Here is a 19,523-nt window from a genome sequence, read left to right on the forward strand (position 1 = left end):
GCAGCTAGATGAGCCTGAGTGGTGCGACTTCTGAACAAGTGTTATGAAATATCTACTAAGACTCTTCCAGCCAAATGTGCTCCATGATGCTGAGCTTGATATCCTCCATTGAAATTCACATTATTTTGTCCAGAGTTCCTCTGGAATGCAACTGTTAGTTTCCCTACCTTTTTTGTTTTATGTAGGTGGTACTTGCTATTTTAATCTCTTGAAGTCCCCTATATAGTCTTGAAATTAATTTAAGCCATGAATCTGTCCTATAGGCACTAATAAAAACGTTCAATAGGCTGTTTTCACATGCCCTTTTGACTCTCTCATGTAGAACTGTTTGTGATTGCGTGCCTGAAGAAATCTAAAAAAGTCACTATTATTTGGTCCATGTAATCTTTTTCAATATCTGAAATTGTTCAGTGTCCCCTGATTAAAAGAGGTACAGTATTAGGGGAGGCCTCAATTAGCCCATCTCTTATAGCTTACATCCAATTTGTGTGGGGTGAAGTCAGGTCATGAGAGCACCATCTCAAAATATTTATCACTTCAAACGAGCCACTCTTAATGATAATATTTAATCGTGTTTTCAGAGATAAGTTGATCCACTTATTACCTGTTTCCATTACATTTTTAATTAGTCTTTTACCACCTAGGTGTGCCTGAATTGGAACTGCCCTGGACATGTTCTCTTTAATTCCTTTCCATCACACTTAGTAATCGGAATTGCACCAACAAATCAAGATCCTCAATTAGATTGATATACAATAGTCCTTTAGGCAGGGGAGTGCAAGTTCTCCCTTGTTATTCGCCAGTTGAAGAGTTTGAAATCTTATCCTTGTTTTTGTTTTTGTTTTTTTCTTGCCAAATGTGCTGCAATATTAATTTGTCCCATTCATTGAATTGTTTATTTATTATTTTGATTGGAAGAGTCTGAAACAAATTTAATACCCTAGGCAAGATATTCGTTTTTACTGACTCAATTCATGACTCAAAACTTAATATTTGAATTAAATTCCATCTCTTTATGTCCTCCTTTAGTGTCTGACTTAACAGGTTAAATTTTAAGGCATATACATTTACTTCTTTTGGGATGTTTACTCCTGGATATCGCATGTGATCCAAATCCCAATTTAGTTGGATGTTAGAGCTTATGATCTGGCTAGGCCTGTAATTGAAACTTAGTACTTGGATCGTTGAAAATTTCAGTTTATAACCTGAGATGGAACTAAAAACATCTAAGAATGACAACAGTTTCAAAATTGAGCTCTCTGGGTTTGACAAGTAAATTAAAATGTCATCCGTGAACAAAGAAATTTTATATTCTTGACGTAACATTTTTTATACCTGTAATGTTATTATACTGAGTGATCTCCCGACGTAACACTTAAATAATCACTTTAAAAAGTAATGGACTTATTGGACAACCCTTTCTGGTCCCTCTTTCCAGACTGAATGAGTTTGAAACGGCTCCATTTATTTTTATTCTTGTCCTTGGGCTATTATACAATGCTTGAATAGTTTTGATAAAAGTCTGATGAACTCCAAGTTTCCATAATAATCTACACAACACTCCTAATCGACTGGATCAAAATCCTTTTCTGCATCAAGGCACAATAATACTGCCTGCAGTTTATTTTTTACTATATGTCCAATCACATGTAGTGTTGGGCGAATGTTATCTTGTGTCTGCCTTTGCTAAATAAAACCTGTCTGATCTAGACCTATTATCTGGGGGAGGATTTTTTTTCAATTATTTTTGCCAAAATGTGGGTAAAGGTCTTACAATCTTGGTTCAGTACACTTATCTGCCGATAACTTCCACATTCAAGTTTATCTTTACCCTTCTGTGGTGTAAAAAGAAATCATCACTTCTCTACAAGAAGGAGGAGTGAAGCCAGTCTGCAGTACATAGTTATATGTGGCCTTCATCGGGTCAGCAGATATTTCATTTCCTTGCACCACTCCGGGGGAAAACCATCCAGTCCTGCTGACTTATTGGGTTTTAAATTTGATATTACCTTTTAATTTCTTCATCCACAATTTCACTAATTAGAAGCTTATTTTGTTCGTCCCTCACTTTGGGTAATTTTATCAGGTCAAGAAAGGCGTCAATCTGTGCTTCGTCTATTTTTGGCTGTGAATGTAAAATTATATTAAAAGTTTCAAATGAATTTGCAGTGTATGAGATTTTTTTTTAATTTGTAAGCGAGTAGTTTAGCCGATTTTCCTCCCACTTCATATTGTCTTTGTTTGAGTAGATTTCATTTAATTCATTATTTTCCAATCTGTTTCCATTTTTAATTTTTTTTTTATTCTGTTTGCAACCAATCCAATTTTTCTTTCCTCTACTTTTTTTTAATTAGAAAAATAGCCTATACCCCCCCCCCCCAGAACAGTTTTGTATATATCCCAAAGAATCAGTGGAGACACTAGTACCCCATTATCATTTTCGTCAAGATCTTTTATATCCATCCGTATTTGCTGACTCGTTTGATTTAGAATCCCTGAGTTAAATCCTTGGAAATGTGGGTGTGATCTGACAAATCCATGGTCCCGATATTGCAGTTTATCACCCTATATAAATCTCTTTGAAACATGAAAACATAGTCAAGCATAGAGTGGACAGAATACGGGTGAGAAAAAAAGGTCAAACCCCTCTTTGTCGGATTCAGATGCCTCTAAATATCGGAGAGTCCCAGCTCCCCCATCATTAATTTTATTTTATTTTTTGTAGTTTTCTTCTCTACTGGGTAGTAAGGTTGCAATGTATCCAGGGTCAGGTGAAGTCTAACATTGAAGTCTCCCCCACAAATTAGGGTACCCTGAGGATTTGCTTATAGAATTTCCATTCAGATCCCTGAGGAGCATAGACATTGAGAAAGGTAATTAAAAAACCCTCCAGATATCCCCACACCATTACAAATCTCCTGTCAACAGCTTTGTTTTCATTTGTGCGCTCAAAGTTTAGTTTACTATTAAGAACAGGTGCTACCCCTCTCTTAGAGCCCTGACTACAGGGAGAGGGATACTGATTCAATCGCCATCTCAAGTTTTCTGGGTTCCAGCTCCGTTAGATGAGTCTCTCGAAGGAGAGCTCCGTCTACTCCCTCCCTCTTCAATTTTGCCAAAACTTTGCTCCTCTTGATTGGATTTCCCAGACCATTTACATTATAAGTAGTTACTTTAATTAACTTGATACTTTGCTTTATGTGTCTTTGAGTATATTTTAAGCCCCATAAATCATATCCTACGCCCCTGGCGCTACAAGAAACAGTAGCGCAAACATAACCATTACCCAGTAACACGGTATTGAAATAATGAACCCAATCACAAATAACAACACTGACTTCCAATATTAAGGCCTCTATTATGGCCTTATGACTTGGAATGTGAGTATAAAGGGAGAGTCTCTTCCTCCTGGCAGTGAAACAGGGCCCTCTTCAGCCTTTAAGCTGATGCTTAGAAAGAAAGAAAGAAGGCCGCTTTATTTTGTCATTGTATTCTTACAACAAATGTGTTCTCTGCATGTAACCCATCCTATCGTATAGGAGCAGTGGGCAGCTGCAGCACCCAGGGACCAACTCCAGCTCTTCGTTCCATTGCCTTGGTCAGGGCCAAAAACAGGAGTAATGACCCTAACATGCATGTCTTTTGGAAGGCTGGGTCAATATTTGGATCACTTAAAAGTATGTGCCAGCGTCTCTTAGCAGTCTCTTTAATCTCAGATGAGCCAGGGGAAAATTAGGGCCCAAAAGAGTACAGCGATGAATAGAGGCAGAAGTTTCCTTCTCCAGTGAACGGGTTTCTGGTCACATTTTGGGCTTTCATTAAACATTAAACAAGACTCTACCACGTTTTGCTCAAAACACAAAGACACAAAACAATCACAAACCACCTGGGTTTGTTTTTCGTACTCTTCCCGCGTATCACCAATTATTTTCCTCCTCAGAAATTGGCTGTAGGGAAGGCTACTTTTTAAACTAGACAGATGGTAACTGCTAGAATGTAAGAGAATTATTTATTTCTCCGGTAAGCAGAAGTGTGTGACCCATTAGATTTATTCACTGCAACATCAACGTCCCGTCTGTACTGTAGTCCGGGAAAAAAGGTAACAGAGGGCAAACAAGATTCAGTTTAATGAAATGAGGACATGCTTTAAGTTGTGCAACAGTGCCACCGGAAATATATATATATATATATGTATATATATGTATATATATATGTATATATATATATATATATATGTATATATATGTATGTGTATATATATGTATGTGTATATATATATATGTATGTGTATGTGTATATATATATATACACACATACATATATGTATGTATGTGTATGTATATACACTACCGTTCAAAAGTTTGGGATCACATTGAAATGTCCATATTTTTGAAGGAAAAGCACTGTACTTTTCAATGAAGATAACTTTAAACTAGTCTTAACTTTAAAGAAATACACTCTATACATTGCTAATGTGGTAAATGACTATTCTAGCTGCAAATGTCTGGTTTTTGGTGCAATATCTACATAGGTGTATAGAGGCCCATTTCAAGCAACTATCACTCCAGTGTTCTAATGGTACAATGTGTTTGCTCATTGGCTCAGAAGGCTAATTGATGATTAGAAAACCCTTGTGCAATCATGTTCACACATCTGAAAACAGTTTAGCTCGTTACAGAAGCTACAAAACTGACCTTCCTTTGAGCAGATTGAGTTTCTGGAGCATCACATTTGTGGGGTCAATTAAACGCTCAAAATGGCCAGAAAAAGAGAACTTTCATCTGAAACTCGACAGTCTATTCTTGTTCTTAGAAATGAAGGCTATTCCATGCGAGAAATTGCTAAGAAATTGAAGATTTCCTACACCGGTGTGTACTACTCCCTTCAGAGGACAGCACAAACAGGCTCTAACCAGAGTAGAAAAAGAAGTGGGAGGCCGCGTTGCACAACTGAGCAAGAAGATAAGTACATTAGAGTCTCTAGTTTGAGAAACAGACGCCTCACAGGTCCCCAACTGGCATCTTCATTAAATAGTACCCGCAAAACACCAGTGTCAACATCTACAGTGAAGAGGCGGCTGCGGGATTCTGGGCTTCAGGGCAGAGTGGCAAAGAAAAAGCCATATCTGAGACTGACCAATAAAAGAAAAAGATTAAGATGGGCAAAAGAACACAGACATTGGACAGAGGAAGACTGGAAAAAAGTGTTGTGGACGGATGAATCCAAGTTTGAGGTGTTTGGATCACAAAGAAGAACGTTTGTGAGACGCAGAACAAATGAAAAGATGCTGGAAGAATGCCTGACGCCATCTGTTAAGCATGGTGGAGGTAATGTGATGGTCTGGGGTTGCTTTGGTGCTGGTAAGGTGGGAGATTTGTACAGGGTAAAAGGGATTCTGAATAAGGAAGGCTATCACTCCATTTTGCAACGCCATGCCATACCCAGTGGACAGCGCTTGATTGGAGCCAATTTCATCCTACAACAGGACAATGACCCTAAACACACCTCCAAATTGTGCAAGAACTATTTAGAGCAGAAGCAGGCAGCTGGTATTCTATCGGTAATGGAGTGGCCAGCGCAGTCACCAGATCTGAACCCCATTGAGCTGTTGTGGGAGCAGCTTGACCGTATGGTACGCAAGAAGTGCCCATCCAACCAATCCAACTTGTGGGAGCTGCTTCTGGAAGCGTGGGGTGCAATTTCTCCAGATTACCTCAACAAATTAACAGCTAGAATGCCAAAGGTCTGCAATGCTGTAATTGCTGCAAATGGAGGATTCTTTGACGAAAGCAAAGTTTGATGTAAAAAAAATCTTATTTCAAATACAAATCATTATTTCTAACCTTGTCAATGTCTTGACTCTATTTTCTATTCATTTCACAACATATGGTGGTGAATAAGTGTGACTTTTCATGGAAAACACAAAATTGTTTGGGTGATCCCAAACTTTTGAACGGTAGTGTATATATATGTCGTCTATGTAACGAAACCAACATTTCAAAAATGTGCGTAGTGGGTTATTGTTATGCTCAAAATCCGGTAACACTTTAGTATGGGGAACGTACTCACCATTAATTAGGTGCTTATTAGCATGCAAATTAGCAACATGTTGGCTCTTAATTGGTCATTATTACGTACTCATTAATGCCTTATTCTGCATGGCCTTATTATACAACCAGTAAGCCATTAACTATGAGTTTTCCCTCTATAACCTCAGAAGTATTGCTTATTAGTAGTACCATCTCAATATGCTTTGCTTAGTATGGCCTTTGTAAGGTGGTAGTACCACAAGAAGAGTTATTCTCCCTTACTAACACTTAATCAATATGGTCTGTTCTTACATAACAACACACAAAACTACAAGTGTTCACAGTGTTAAATTACTGTAAATTAAGTGTTTGTTACTTAGAATATGTTCCCCATACTAAAGTGACATCTTGATCATTACTAATTCACCAGTAATTAAGCTTTTTTATGTTCCCCATACTAAAGTGTTACCCAAAAGCCTCTTCAAACTTTCCCATAAACAAGGTAAAATGTCTAGGAGCAAAAGGAGATCCCAGCGCAGCAGTGCCCTCCTTCTGCAAATAAGAGGCGTCTTCAAACTTTAAACTAATTCATAGAAAACACTGTGCAGACCAGCTAAACTCGAAAGTCTGTTGGAGGTAAATCTTGATCAAGGGAAGTAGCGCATTGTGCTTCAACCATTCCCATGGGGCGTCCGGGTGGCGTAGCAGTCTATTCCATTGCCTGCCAACATGGAGGTCGCCGGTTCGAATCTTAGTGTTCTCTCCGGCTTGGTCGGGCGTCCCTACAGACGCTAATGGCCGTGTCTGCGGGTGGGAAGCCGGATGTGGGTATGTGTCCTGGTCGGCGCACTATCGCCCCCTCTGGTCGGTCGTGGCGCCTATTCAGGGGGGAACCGGGGGGAATAGCGTGAGCCTCCCACGCGCTACGTCCCCCCTGGTGAAACTCGTCACCGTCAGGTGAAAAGACGCGGCTGGCGACTCCACACGTATGGGAGGAGGCACGTGGTAGTCTGCAGCCCTCCCCGGATCGGCAGAGGGGGTGGAGCAGCGAAGAGTGGGGTAATTGGCCAAATACAATGGGGGGAATCCTAAAAATAAAATAAAATATGAGGCGGGTAGAAATGCATCATAAAAACAAGAAACAGGCTCAGCTGAAATGTATTTAAAACGGAGTTGCATTCCCTTTCCGGTGATAAGGAAACTAGGTTTAAGCCCGCCGACGAGGGCGGAGCAGTGGTCGAACAAAATCACACTTCCTGTTCATGCTGGCTGCCACGCCGCGCGGGCGCCCGACCCGCCTCGTGTTTGTTATATTTGGGGAGAACTCACGTGATGCTGTTTCACAACTCACAGAGCAACGCAACTCATTACTGACACTAACAACAGGTCGCCACTTGGGGCGTCTATATACGTATATCTACTCATATATTTTCGGAATGTGTGTGTGTGTGTTAGTGTGTGTGTATGTGTGTTAGTTAGTTAGTTAGTTAGTGTAGATAGCGGGACCGAAAACTAAAGCACTTATGATCCTAATTCTTTTTGGAGGTGGTAGGTATTGTCTCAGAGAGTAAGAGAAAAATCCCAGAAAATTAAAATTATGCATAATTATGCATAAATACGCAAAATATGCATTTTTCTAAAAATGGCTAAAAACCACTTTTCTCGGCATTTCAGATGATTCTGAGCATTTGGGGGGAGGGAGTTGGAGTGGGGGGGGGTTTAGGGGCAGGGGGAAGGCGGTTAGCTGGCAGGATGAAGATTTAGACGGGTGGAGAACCAAACTGCTACATTGTAGCGGGGTTCTTCTAGTATATATATATATATATATATATATATATATATATATATATATATATATATATATGTGGGTTAATTCACATCCGTATGCAAAGCTCCTCCCCTTTTTAGTAAAGAAACCACATCCTTAACTTTTACAGCCGTGTCTCGGCCTCGACAGCCTATATTTAAAACCAAACACATTCCTAATGTAATTTTTTTCTTAAAATAAATGTTCTTGATACAACATTACACAGTTCTCCATATAACGTCACTCACTGTTCCTTTTTTACAGGTTGGTAGACCTTTCAAAACATGAAATCCTGTACCAACTACTGTAATAAAACACATTCAGAGATTCAGCCTTTGCGGTGCTTTTTGTGTGTCCACAGACTGTATCTATGGTTTGTGTCGTGCTGTGTGGGTGCAGGTATTTGTGTATGGACTGGTGAGTTGTTGCAGATTGTGTGTGTTTCTTCCTCCAGGTGGGTTGGAGTTGGTGTTGTGTCACACTCAGCTGTTGTTTCTCCCAAAACGTCGGCAGCCCCATTTGATCTCATGCTTGTGGGCCTGCAGTCCACCTCAGGTAGGTGCTGGTGTGGTCTGCTGGCTCTCTCAATGATGTGCAGTGTGCACAGTGCACTCTCGCACACCATCGTGCAGCAGGTAAGTCACTGGGCCTAGGCATTTCACCACTCTACCTTTGGTCCATTTCTCCTTCCCCCCCTCGAAAGTTTCTCACCCGCACCACACCCCCATCAGTCAGGACCCCCAAGGTAGATGAAGCTCTGTTAGGGAAAGCTTTCTGTTTGCCTCGTTTCTCTTCTATAAACCTGGCACGGTGAGGCCTGAGGAGGCTGAAACGAGTTCTCAGCTGGCGTTTCAGAAACAGCTCAGCCGGTGTAGATCCAGTCACAGAGTGTGACTGGACTGTGGCGTACCTCCGTACATCAGAAGGAAATTTGCCGAGCAACGTTGTAATGACACGCTGGCTGTCAGCGGCTCTTCTCCCGGGATGTACTTCATCGGCAATGCTTTCAGTGTCTGTACTGACCCCTCTGCTGCACTGTTTGAGGCAGGGTGATAAGCGCCAGAAAGCGCTGCTTGTCTTTTTCTGCAGAGTTTATGTGAATCCTTTGCCACGGCCGTCTGCGGTGCTTCCATTGATGCAGCGGTGCTACGCCAGGCGTTTCCCTCCCTGCCTGACATGCACTGCAGCCCTGCACAACGTCTTCATGCATGCTCAATAATCCAAGGAAGAAAATCAAAGAAAGTTGACTCAGTTCACCTGGACACAACGTTTATTGAGAGAGAGAAACGTTTCATCACTCATCTAAGTGACTTCTTCAGTCTCAACCGGCTGCAGGTGTTGTTTATAAGGGTGGAGATACCTGCAGTCAGTTTAGACTGAGAAGATCACTTAGGTGAGTGATGAAACGTTTCCCTCTCAATAAACCCGTCCGGGGGGAACCGATTCAACTTTCTTTGAGTCCTGCACAGTGTTTTCTATGTCATGGTCTATCTGAGAAGACAAGACACAGCTTCTAGTTAGGGATTTCATACAACAGATGCCCTGGTGTCCCTCATGCAGGCCCTCCCGTCGTCTCTGTCTGCGAGCTGGAGGACTAAGTGCCCTAAGTCCCAAAGAGCTACACCCATGGTCTTCCAAAAACTGACTCGCTTCACGCTTACTCTGTACTTCTTAAAGCCTCCTCCAGTCTCATCAGGTGCTTCTTTTTGGTGCTTGCTGTTATAATGATCTAATCAAGGAAGCGTGTAACTCCCTCAAACCTTGGTAGAATTTGTACCATAACACCCTGGACTATAAACAGTGTACTGGAGACTCCACGTGGAAGGCGATGATACCTGTATAGGTCTCTGTGGGTATTAGCTGTCAGATACCTTTCTGATTCTGGGCTTAGCTGCAGCTGCTGGTAAGCATGTGACAGGTCTAGTGTGAAGAATAGTTTGCCTATTGCCAATGTTCTTTCTCCACGCTCTGCTTAATGGTGACTTTGACATCTCCGTAGATGAAAATGCTTTTGTCTGGTCTAGGTTCTGCAACTGGGGGTGATTCCCATTCACTATGGACAACCTTAGCGATTATGCCCGTACTTCCCAATCATCCTAGCTCTTTATTCCCCGGTTCTTTCAATGCATAGAGCAGGGGTCTAGCCTTTTTAAAAAATAGGCTTGGCATTAGGTCTTCCTTGGGTGATCGAACTCCTTTATGATACAAGGGCCCCAAACACTGACTGATACCGTTGCAGCACAGCCTCCACTCCAGGCTCCACTTTGTTTCCCGCTGTTCTGACAGCAAATATGTTTGCCCAATTTAGCTTAATTTTCTACAGCCAATTTCGACCAAGCAGAGCAGGATGGTCACCTTTCACTGTAAGTAAAGGCAAAGTCTCTCTCTGTTGCTCATACTCAGTGTTAACCCTTACTTGCCCCAGCAAGGGAATCGGCTCTCCTGAAAATGTTCTTAATTTCATGGTGAACTCTTTAAGGGGTAAATGTGCTAGAGCCTCTCCATATGTCCCTTCTGACACTACTGTTACAGCCTCCTCTGTGTCTAACTACAAATCCACTGCTTTGCCCTCCAAATTCATAGTCACAGGAATGCCACTGTTCTCATCTGTAGCTGTGTTCACTGAACACACTCCAAAAAGTTCATTTGTCTGTCTCCCAAACTTCAACCTGCAGCTCATTTTCAAAATACTGAGTTTTCATTACTCTCTTTTGTTGCTGCACAGTCATACAATTTTAGCACAGTGGTGGCATTTTTCATTTTTAAAGTTGCAGACATTTGCCGCATGCTTGCCACCGTGTCTATAGCACGGCTGCCTTGTCCTGTCCATCTTTCTCATGTTGGTTAGAATTGGAGCTCCTGGGCTGCTGCTGTGTTTTCTGACTAGACACCCTGTTCACATTTGCAGCTTCTCTTTGCCTTCCAGAGAATGTCACTGTGTTCTTCGAAGCCACCTCCGTCGACAGTGATGTCACAAGCGCCCTTGAACGTGGGATCCCGTTTGGTTAGCAGTTTCCTCTGGATTGCGTCCACTCGATGCCCACTTACAAATCTATCACGGAGTGCCTGATCCGAGTATAAAGCAAATTCACAGTGTGTGGAAAGTTGCTTTAACCCCACTTTCCTCTGCCACTGACTCTTCCTCACCCTGATTTCGCTTCTGAAAATGAAAAAGTTCTGCAATCACTAATGGTTTGGACTTGTAGTGCTCCGCTAGCATTTTGCTAATCTCCTCGTATGTCAATGTGCTTGGCTTAGCTGGCATAGTCAGATACTTTAGCAAGTGGAAGGCTTCAGCTCCAATAACTGACAAAAACATGCTAACTATTTTCACATTTGCCACATCATTTGCCACCATCCATTGTTCAAATCTTTTGAGGTGTGACTCAAAAACTTCTTGTCTTGTCTTGTCTTGTCTTGTCTTGTCTTGTCTTCTCTTCTCTTATTAATGCTCCCAAAAACACAAAGTAGATAGGCAACAAGATCGTCAGTAGCTGTGAATGCGGCGGCCATTGTGCTTTCCATCAGCACGCCAAAGGCTCAAGCTGGCAGGGCCCCTGGGGCGTTCTGTCACTACAAATCAAAATTTGATGTGTAGGCTGATGATACACTCACTCAGAGTTGTAATGAGTTTGCTGCGTTGAGCTTTCAGGGAAGGCTAGCAATACCACAATGGCTGTCCCAAGGAGCTGTGATGCGTTTAGATAACATTCCAATAAAGAAAATCCCTGCTCAGCCCCATGAGAAAGCAAGTAACTGAATTCTGACACGTTTAACTTTGAAAAAATAGATATGATTTTAATTTTGACAGGGCCAGCAGAGAAGGCCCTGATGGCCCTGACAGCCCACCACTGTCTTATATATATATATATATATATATATATATAAGTTATATGTGTGTGTGTGTGTGTGTGTGTGTGTGTGTGTGTGTGTGTGTGTGTGTGTGTGTGTGTGTGTGTGTGTGTGTTCGTGTATATATCATTTTACTGTGACAACAATCAGTTGTGTCATCCTAAAAAGCGTAAAGATATGTCTTTAATAAGCCCAACCTTATGCTGTAGTGTTGCTGCCTGTAAAACCATTTGTGTGCATTCTTATTTTCTAAAGGAAGGGCTCCAGGTGTTGAGCTGTTTAATCTGAACCAGGAGAGCTACTGCAAACTCTTGTCGTGCTTGGTTCATTCTAATGTTTTCAGCATATCTGGTTACTGCCGGTGAGGCTCAAAACAAGATGGTCAAGAATTCTGACATTGTCATCAGGAGTTAAAACATGGAGCAGTTTAAATGACTGCACTATTTCATGAATTTATAAGTTTTGGTGGATGCAATAATGACACTACAATGAAAGTAAGTTCTTTTGTGGCTTGATGCATAAGCTTTAAACAGTCAGAAAAGTCACTCTTAATGTCTGCAAATATTCACAAGGAGCAGTGTTTTGCCCCTTGAAATTACCAATATAATAGAAGCCCCAGCTGCCTATATATCTAGCAGATAAAGTTATTTACATTTGCAGTTATTGATAGAATCGAAATCCCAAACTGCTGCAAAACTCAGGACTTGATATTGGAAGACCTTATCTCTCTTCGTATCTAACAGACTGATGGTAATCAAGAGAGAAATAAATAGCTATTACTGTTTCCTATCTTTGCAAAAAAAAAATTTATTTCGCCAATAGTGTCACAGCAGACCCGTTAAACAGCTTTATCGCTGACAAGATAGCTCACCGCTGTGCAAAGGTTATGATAAAGATGATTTGTGGGTTTTGGGTCACTGTGCTGAGTTTGTAAAGAATGCATCAGAATTTGCGAACTTATTTTCTTATTGTGTAACATCTCATTAGCTCTTCTACTGCATACTAGATGGGTGTTTGAAATTCATCAATTCTCATTCTTTTGCACCTCAATCAATATCCGTCTGGTCCCGAGACTGTTTCATTTGCAGAGTGAGGTTCAATAAAAACAATTTAAAAGAAAGTTTGGGAAGCCCAAGACATCTAAAATGTAGAAGAATAAATATTCCTCGGCATCAGTGAACATGCAGCTAGTTTTCTATGCATCTCAGTGGGGGAACTGGACTGATGAGCCACTCAGTGCTCAGATTAACGGGGGAGACGAATGGTTTTCGAGTTTTACTTGGTGAACAGTGTAGACTTCTCACATCTTACTTTTAAAGCTGGGTTGGCCACTTTCTTTCACTGATATTTGTAGAAAAATTCATGTCAGTCCTGCAGCTATGAGTAATTCAAATGGTCTGAGAGAAAAATCAAGCCTCCATGTTTAACCTTGCGTCTGTTTTCAGAACCTCAAAATCTCACCTGAGCTCCCCTGACTGGTTGAAGCTTTACTACCCCTCGGGTAGCCCTCAACTAATCAGGGGAGCTCTCTGTGACAGGGTAGTCCTACTGCCTGTCAATCATTCAGATGCACAGCCTTTCTGTTTTCTAGCACTATGGATCTTGTAGCGGTGGACAGACTAAATAGTTCATTCATTCATTCATTCATCTTCAACCACTTCTCTGGGGTCGGGTCGAGGTGGCAGCAAGCTAAGTCGGGCACTCCAGGCGTCCCTCTCCCCAGCATCCATCTCCTTCTGGAAGATCCCAAGGCGCTCCCGGGCCAGATTGGGCATATAGTCCCCCCAGCGAGTTCTGGGTCTACCCTGGGGTCTCCTCCCAGTTGGCCGTGCCCGTTAAATCTCCAAAGGAAGGCACCCAGGAGGCATCCTAATCAGATGCCTGAACCACCTCAACTGGCTCCTTTCAATGCCAAGGAGCAGCAGCTCTACTACGAGCTCCCTCCGGATGTCCGAGCTCCTCACCCTATCTCTAAGGCTGAGCCCAGAAACCCTACAGAGGAAACTCATTTCAGCCGCTTGTATCCGCGATCTCACCCTCTCAGTCACTACCCAAAGCTCATGACCATAGGTGAGGGTTGGAATGAAGACTGACTGGTAAATTGAGAGCTTTGCCTTCTGGCTCAGCTCCCTCTTCACCACAATGGTCCAGTACAACGTACGCAGTACTGCTGATGCTGCACCAATCCTCCTGTCCACCTGTCAATCCCACTCCATCCTACCCTCACTTGTGAACAAGACCCCGAGATACTTGAACTCCTTCACTTGAGGCAACAACTCATCCCCAACCCAGAGGGAGCAATCCACCATTTTCCGGTTTGGAGCCATGGTCTGAGACTTGGAGGTGCTGACTCTCAACCCGGCCTTTTCACACTCAGCTGCAAACCACCCCAGTGCCTGCTGGAGGTCGCATTCTGATCTGATGAAGCCAACAAAACCATATCATCTGCAAAGAGCATCTCTGCTCTTTGCAGATGATGTGTTTCCCAAAACGGACACACTCCTCACCTTGGCTGCGCCTTGAGATCCTGTCCATAAATATCACAAACAGAATTGGAGACAAGGGGCAACCTTGGCGGAGTCCGACACCCACTGAAAACGTGTTTGACTTTGTGCCGAGATGCAGACACAACTCTCACTTTGGTTATACAGGAACCGGATGGCTTGTAGCAACTGCCCCGGTACCCCATACTCCCGCAGTACCCCCCACAGAGTGCCCCGGAGTACAAAGTCATAAGCCCTCTCTGTAGTATGTGGGTTTGAACATATACACGGAGTAATACGGTGATGAGCCTATACTATAGGTAATACGACCGAGAGGCCAGTACGTGTGCTCTCAGGCGGATGTACGTAAGTAGAAGTGAAGTCGGTTAGGATACGCATGCACGGTTGTTGTTCTTTGTTCCTGAATAAACTTCATAAAAAGGACTACCCGCCAGTCTCCTAATCAGTATAAACCACAATACTCTCCAAGTCCACAAAACACATGTAGACTGGCTGGTCAAATTCCCATGCCCCGTCAGCATTTCTGCAAGGGTAAAGAGTTGGTCCATTGTTACACAGCCAGGACGGAGTCCACATTGTTCCTTCTGGATCCGCGGTCCGACAATCGGTCGGAGCCTCCATTCTAGCACCCTAGAGTAGACTTTCCCAGGGATCGAGGCTGAGCAATGTGATGCCCCGATAATTGGAGCACACCCTCCGGTCCCCTTTTTTAAATATGGGGACCACCACCCCAGTCTGCCACTCCACAGGTACTGTCCCCGACCTCCACGCGACACTGAAGAGGCGTGTCAGCCAAGACAGCCCAACAAGCTCCTGAAACCGGCTAACTTGTCCTCAGTGGAGCCCCTTAATAAATACTTTAGCTTTAAGTAAAAGAGTGCATCATAACATCGATGTTAGAGTAACTAAGAGTTTCACTCAAACAAATATATGCATGCAAACGATTTTAGTCGGTTGCACGTGAACATCAAGCTGGTTTGGAGGGAGGGGTTATGAGAGGGAAGGAGGAAGCAGAGCGGCGGGGGAAGTGGATTTTTTTGGGTGTGTTCAATCAAAATTGCTAACTGTTGTTGCTTACCCCAGCTCCAAGATAGCTGCAGCAGACAATGGGCATTCTATATACAGCATTTTTTCGGGGGGGGTGGGGCAATCTCCTCAAACTATGTTTAAGCTCATCTTTGTTTTTGTTGGGCTACATCAGAGAAACTACAACGGATAACATTATATTGTCACGTTTTGAATTATTCAATACTATTACTACTGTCTGTAGTATTACTATTAGTGTTACTCTCTACTATTGTGTGGTCAGAAGGAGAAGTGGTTTCGTCTCCTTTCTGACATCCTCCACAATATCACCTAAGTCACCCGTAACACAATTAGTATACACATATAGTATGTCCGTGTCTGGCATATTTATTCTTGTTCAAATTAGTTGTTCATTTGTTACTCGGCTCTAGAGAGTAAGTCTGTCCCAAAATGTATAATGTCGACGTATAATTTCCCTGAAATTATCCTAAAGATGCGGGGGTTGCAGAGGCGGATCTACTGAGGTGGCGCCTAGAAAATGCCTTGCCACCCCAGCTGCCACCCCAGTTCTGAACAAGCTAGTTAAAAAAAAAAAGCAGGGTAATTGGCCAGATACAATTGGGGAGGGGGAAACCACGACCCTCCCTCAACAGGGCTGCTCGACTTGGCTTGCAGACCACGATGAAGGGAAGGGGGACGGCGGGCGGACTCGGCAGACCATACGGTAATACTAGTTTACATGATCTATTAAGAAATGAAAGGAGTCATAAAAGCGCAACGCTACTGGTGTCGAAGCCCGCATTAAGTGTTCGCTTGCGAGACGAGCCACGGTTTCCAGTGAGCCTTTAACCACGTTTGCCAGCTAACTGTTAGCCGTTAGCCGCATTTGCAACCAAGCTAACTGTTAGCCATTAGCCGCATTTGCCTGTTTGCAACCAAGCTAACTGTTGGCCATTAGCCGCATTTGCCTGTTTGCAACCAAGCTAACTGTTAGCCATTAGCCACGTTTGCGACCAAGCTAACTGTGCCAACCTAACTGTGTGTACGGTAACAACCTCACGTTACAGAACAGCCGCAGAAGCATAGTGGCGGGGTCGTTTTGTTGAAGCGTGTTTTGTGTGGTAATAATAACTCGTGTTTCTGGGACGGATTAAACCAGACTAACGCTAACCTAAATATTCACCGGTGCTTCTGAGTGTCTCTGGTTTTGGGGCAGGCAGCTAACGTTGCCAACAAATGTTGTTGTTTTTGTGTGTGTCAGAAATGCTGCAGTCTAAAATGGACCATGCTAAGTAAGGCTGTGCTAACTGAAGCACTCAAAGAGACGTCGTTAAATTATCTTTGTGAGGCCTTTTTTGGTGAACTGTGGACTGAAACGCTTGACACGTAAAATAAGTGACATTTCTACAACCCAAGACAGCCAAAAGAGGTTGACACGGACAACAAGAACACTTCAAGATTGTGTCAACGCTTGGACAGCATGTAGTACCTGATAACAAAGAGGGTCTTCGTGTCAAAAGTGTCCTACCCAAGTCATTGATAAATGACATGGTTGGAGCAATACAAAGACGATTTTCAAATCCCAACTGCAACATCAGGAAAGGTGCCCAGGCACTAAATCCTTCAAGCAGTAGTTTTTTGAGAGAGGAGGCTGTTCTGCTGTTGGCCAACGCTTATGAGTCAAATACTGAAGATCTAGAACAGGGGTGTCAAACTCCAGGCCTCGAGGGCCGCAGTGTCTGCAGGTATTTGTCGCAACCGTGCACTACACCACCTGATTTAACTAGTTGGCTCACCTCCTGGATCAAGGAGTGAAAGGAACTAGTTTAATCAGGTGGTGTAGTGCATGGTTGCAACAAATACTTGTAGACACTGCGGCCCTCGAGGCCTGCAGTTTGACACCCCTGATTCTAAAACATGAACTTCACCAGACAAGGAGAGCGTTAGATAGACTACAGAAAACAGAACGAGAGAGTCCTAGCACTCTGATGGAATTTGCACGGTTTTCGGAGCCATACCAGGATGTGTTCTGCGAGCTGTTCAGGTTGGGCAAAACAGCTGTACTGTTACCTGTGAGCGGTGCAGCGTGTGAACGGAGTTTTTCAACTCTCAGGATCATGAAGAATAACTTGCGGTCTACTATGACAAGGAATAGATTGCCAAGTTTGGCTGTGCTCAGCATTGAATCAAAACGCAGCAAAGCTTTGGATCTAAATAAGTTGGTTAGACGTTTTGCAGAACAACATAGTAATCGCCGTATTCAGCTCTTGTAGATTCATGTCAACTTCATGCTGCACAGGCTCGCTCCCTAACGTAAGGCTTTTTCTAGAAAGTCATGAATATGTGTAATGTACGTACATCCATGTTTCATTTCTTTTTTTCTTTTTTTGCCAGAATGATATGGTCCAAAGAATCCTATTGCATTGTTGATGGAAAATTAGGATGTTAAAAGCAGGCCTATCGTTTCCATCCACTTCATTTCAGTTGAAATTTCAATGTTTACACAAAAAACTTAAATGATGAAGCCAGTTTTTGATTCATTGCGGCTATAGAAGGTATAGAAACTGAATGTAAGTAAAATAGAATGGCTTAATCCTGTAAATAAATGTGATTATTGCACTGAAGTTGGACTTATGATTGACAGCTGATATGAATAACTCCTATCTACAATTGCCTGACAAATACAAGTGGGATTTACTAATTTAACAGACCTATTGCAACAGTCTTTGCATAAATTTGATGACCCCTGCTGGGCTAATAGTGCAAAAGAAATTTTGGGGATAAGCAAGTCAGCTTTTTTATATACATATATATAGTATATATAGTGCAATAATTTTATGGGTTTTTGCTGATTTTGCCTAGATTTTAGGCTGCAGAGAGATTAAAGGTGACCTTAACTTTTAGTTTCTCAATTTTGTTGTTTTTTTCTTCATCCTTTTATCGGTTTTAGTTTGGGAACATCCAAAAATGTCTAAAGATGTGGTTAAAAAAAAAGATTTCTAGTGCTCACTTCAGATAATTCTATTCAATGTTTTAATTGTGCCACAATAATGTTTTATGAGTTCAAATATCTCAATTTGGGGGCTTTTCCGAGCAAATATTGATATGTGTGATCGTTTGCGATTAAATCAGCATATATATATATATTTCTGCCACCCCTCAAAGTCTCCATGCCACCCTCTTGCCACCCCATGAATATTTCTCTAGATCCGCCCCTGGGAGGTTGAGGCAGACAGAAAAACTTCTACCGAAGGCAAGCGAAAATAATCTCACTTCCATTACATCCTGCAAAGAAAATGACCTCTCAAAATCCAAGATCAGGGGAGCTTCACTTTTTTCCTCCCACTTCAAAAGACATAAGGAGGCACCATCTGTTTCCAGACACATGTTATATTCATTCTCTCCCCTCTTGTCCCCTCATGGCCAAGAGCTTACGCCCAAGTGGAGTCAAGGACTTCTCTTATGTAAGTCTTCCCCGAAGTGTCCATCTGTAATGTCAGAGTCGCTATGTTTTGTTGTCAACCCTGCTGCCTTAAAACAACAAGAAACAACCTCACAGCACTGAGTGCGTTTGCGGCTGACTGTCGGGCTTAAGAGGAATCTACTTATTAAACACACAGCCACGTCTAAGCTCATCTACATGTTGGTCGTGCTGTTCATTGTGATAGCTGCAGACTCTTTTTTTTTCTGTTTTGAACGCGAGACTCAGACTGATGGGTGAACAGCAACACAGGATGTTGTTGCAGAGTCAGCCATAACAGCAATTCTCTTTGCTCCCCTGTTGGATGGAATTTAAATGACTTGATCAATTTGTAATCAGGGAAGACTTGCAGCGTTTCTCTCCCAAGTAATAGAGTTTTCGTATAAAGCTCACACTGGCAACCAAATGGGCAGTTTGCTTTATGGTCATGGCCATTTTTCATAGATTCTACAAGTCTCTGAACTCTGCTAGAGGGATGGACACCATTCTTCCAAAAGATATTCCCTCATTTGGTGTTTTGGTGATGTGGTGGAGAGCACTGTCTAACACATCGGTCCGAAATCTCCCATAGGTGTTCAGTTGGGTTGAGATCTGGTGACTCTGAAAGCCATAGCACGTGATTTACATTATTTTCATCCTCATCACACCATTCAGTGACCCCTCGTGCCCTTTGGATGGGGGCGTTGTCATCCTGGAAGAGCCCACTCCCATCAGGATAGAAATTTTTCATCATAGGATAAAGGTGATCACTCAGAATAACTTGGTATTGATCGCGTCCAGGTAGCGTAGCAGTCTATTCCGTTGCCTACCAATACTGGGATCGC

The 19,523-nt window shown here is 42.6% G+C and overlaps 1 long non-coding RNA gene across 1 annotated transcript in view; it reads left to right on the forward strand.

Annotated features, from left to right (window-relative positions):
• LOC130129002 (uncharacterized) overlaps nucleotides 1–19,523 on the forward strand; it is a 37,346-nt gene that overhangs the window by 16,298 nt on the left and 1,525 nt on the right. Inside the window, exon 2 of the long non-coding RNA XR_008811942.1 lies at nucleotides 8,291–8,391. This is a non-coding gene — a long non-coding RNA (uncharacterized LOC130129002). The remainder of the gene's footprint in view (nucleotides 1–8,290; nucleotides 8,392–19,523) is intronic.

Source organism: Lampris incognitus, chromosome 18 (assembly GCF_029633865.1).
Source record: "Lampris incognitus isolate fLamInc1 chromosome 18, fLamInc1.hap2, whole genome shotgun sequence".
NCBI lineage: Eukaryota > Metazoa > Chordata > Actinopteri > Lampriformes > Lampridae > Lampris > Lampris incognitus.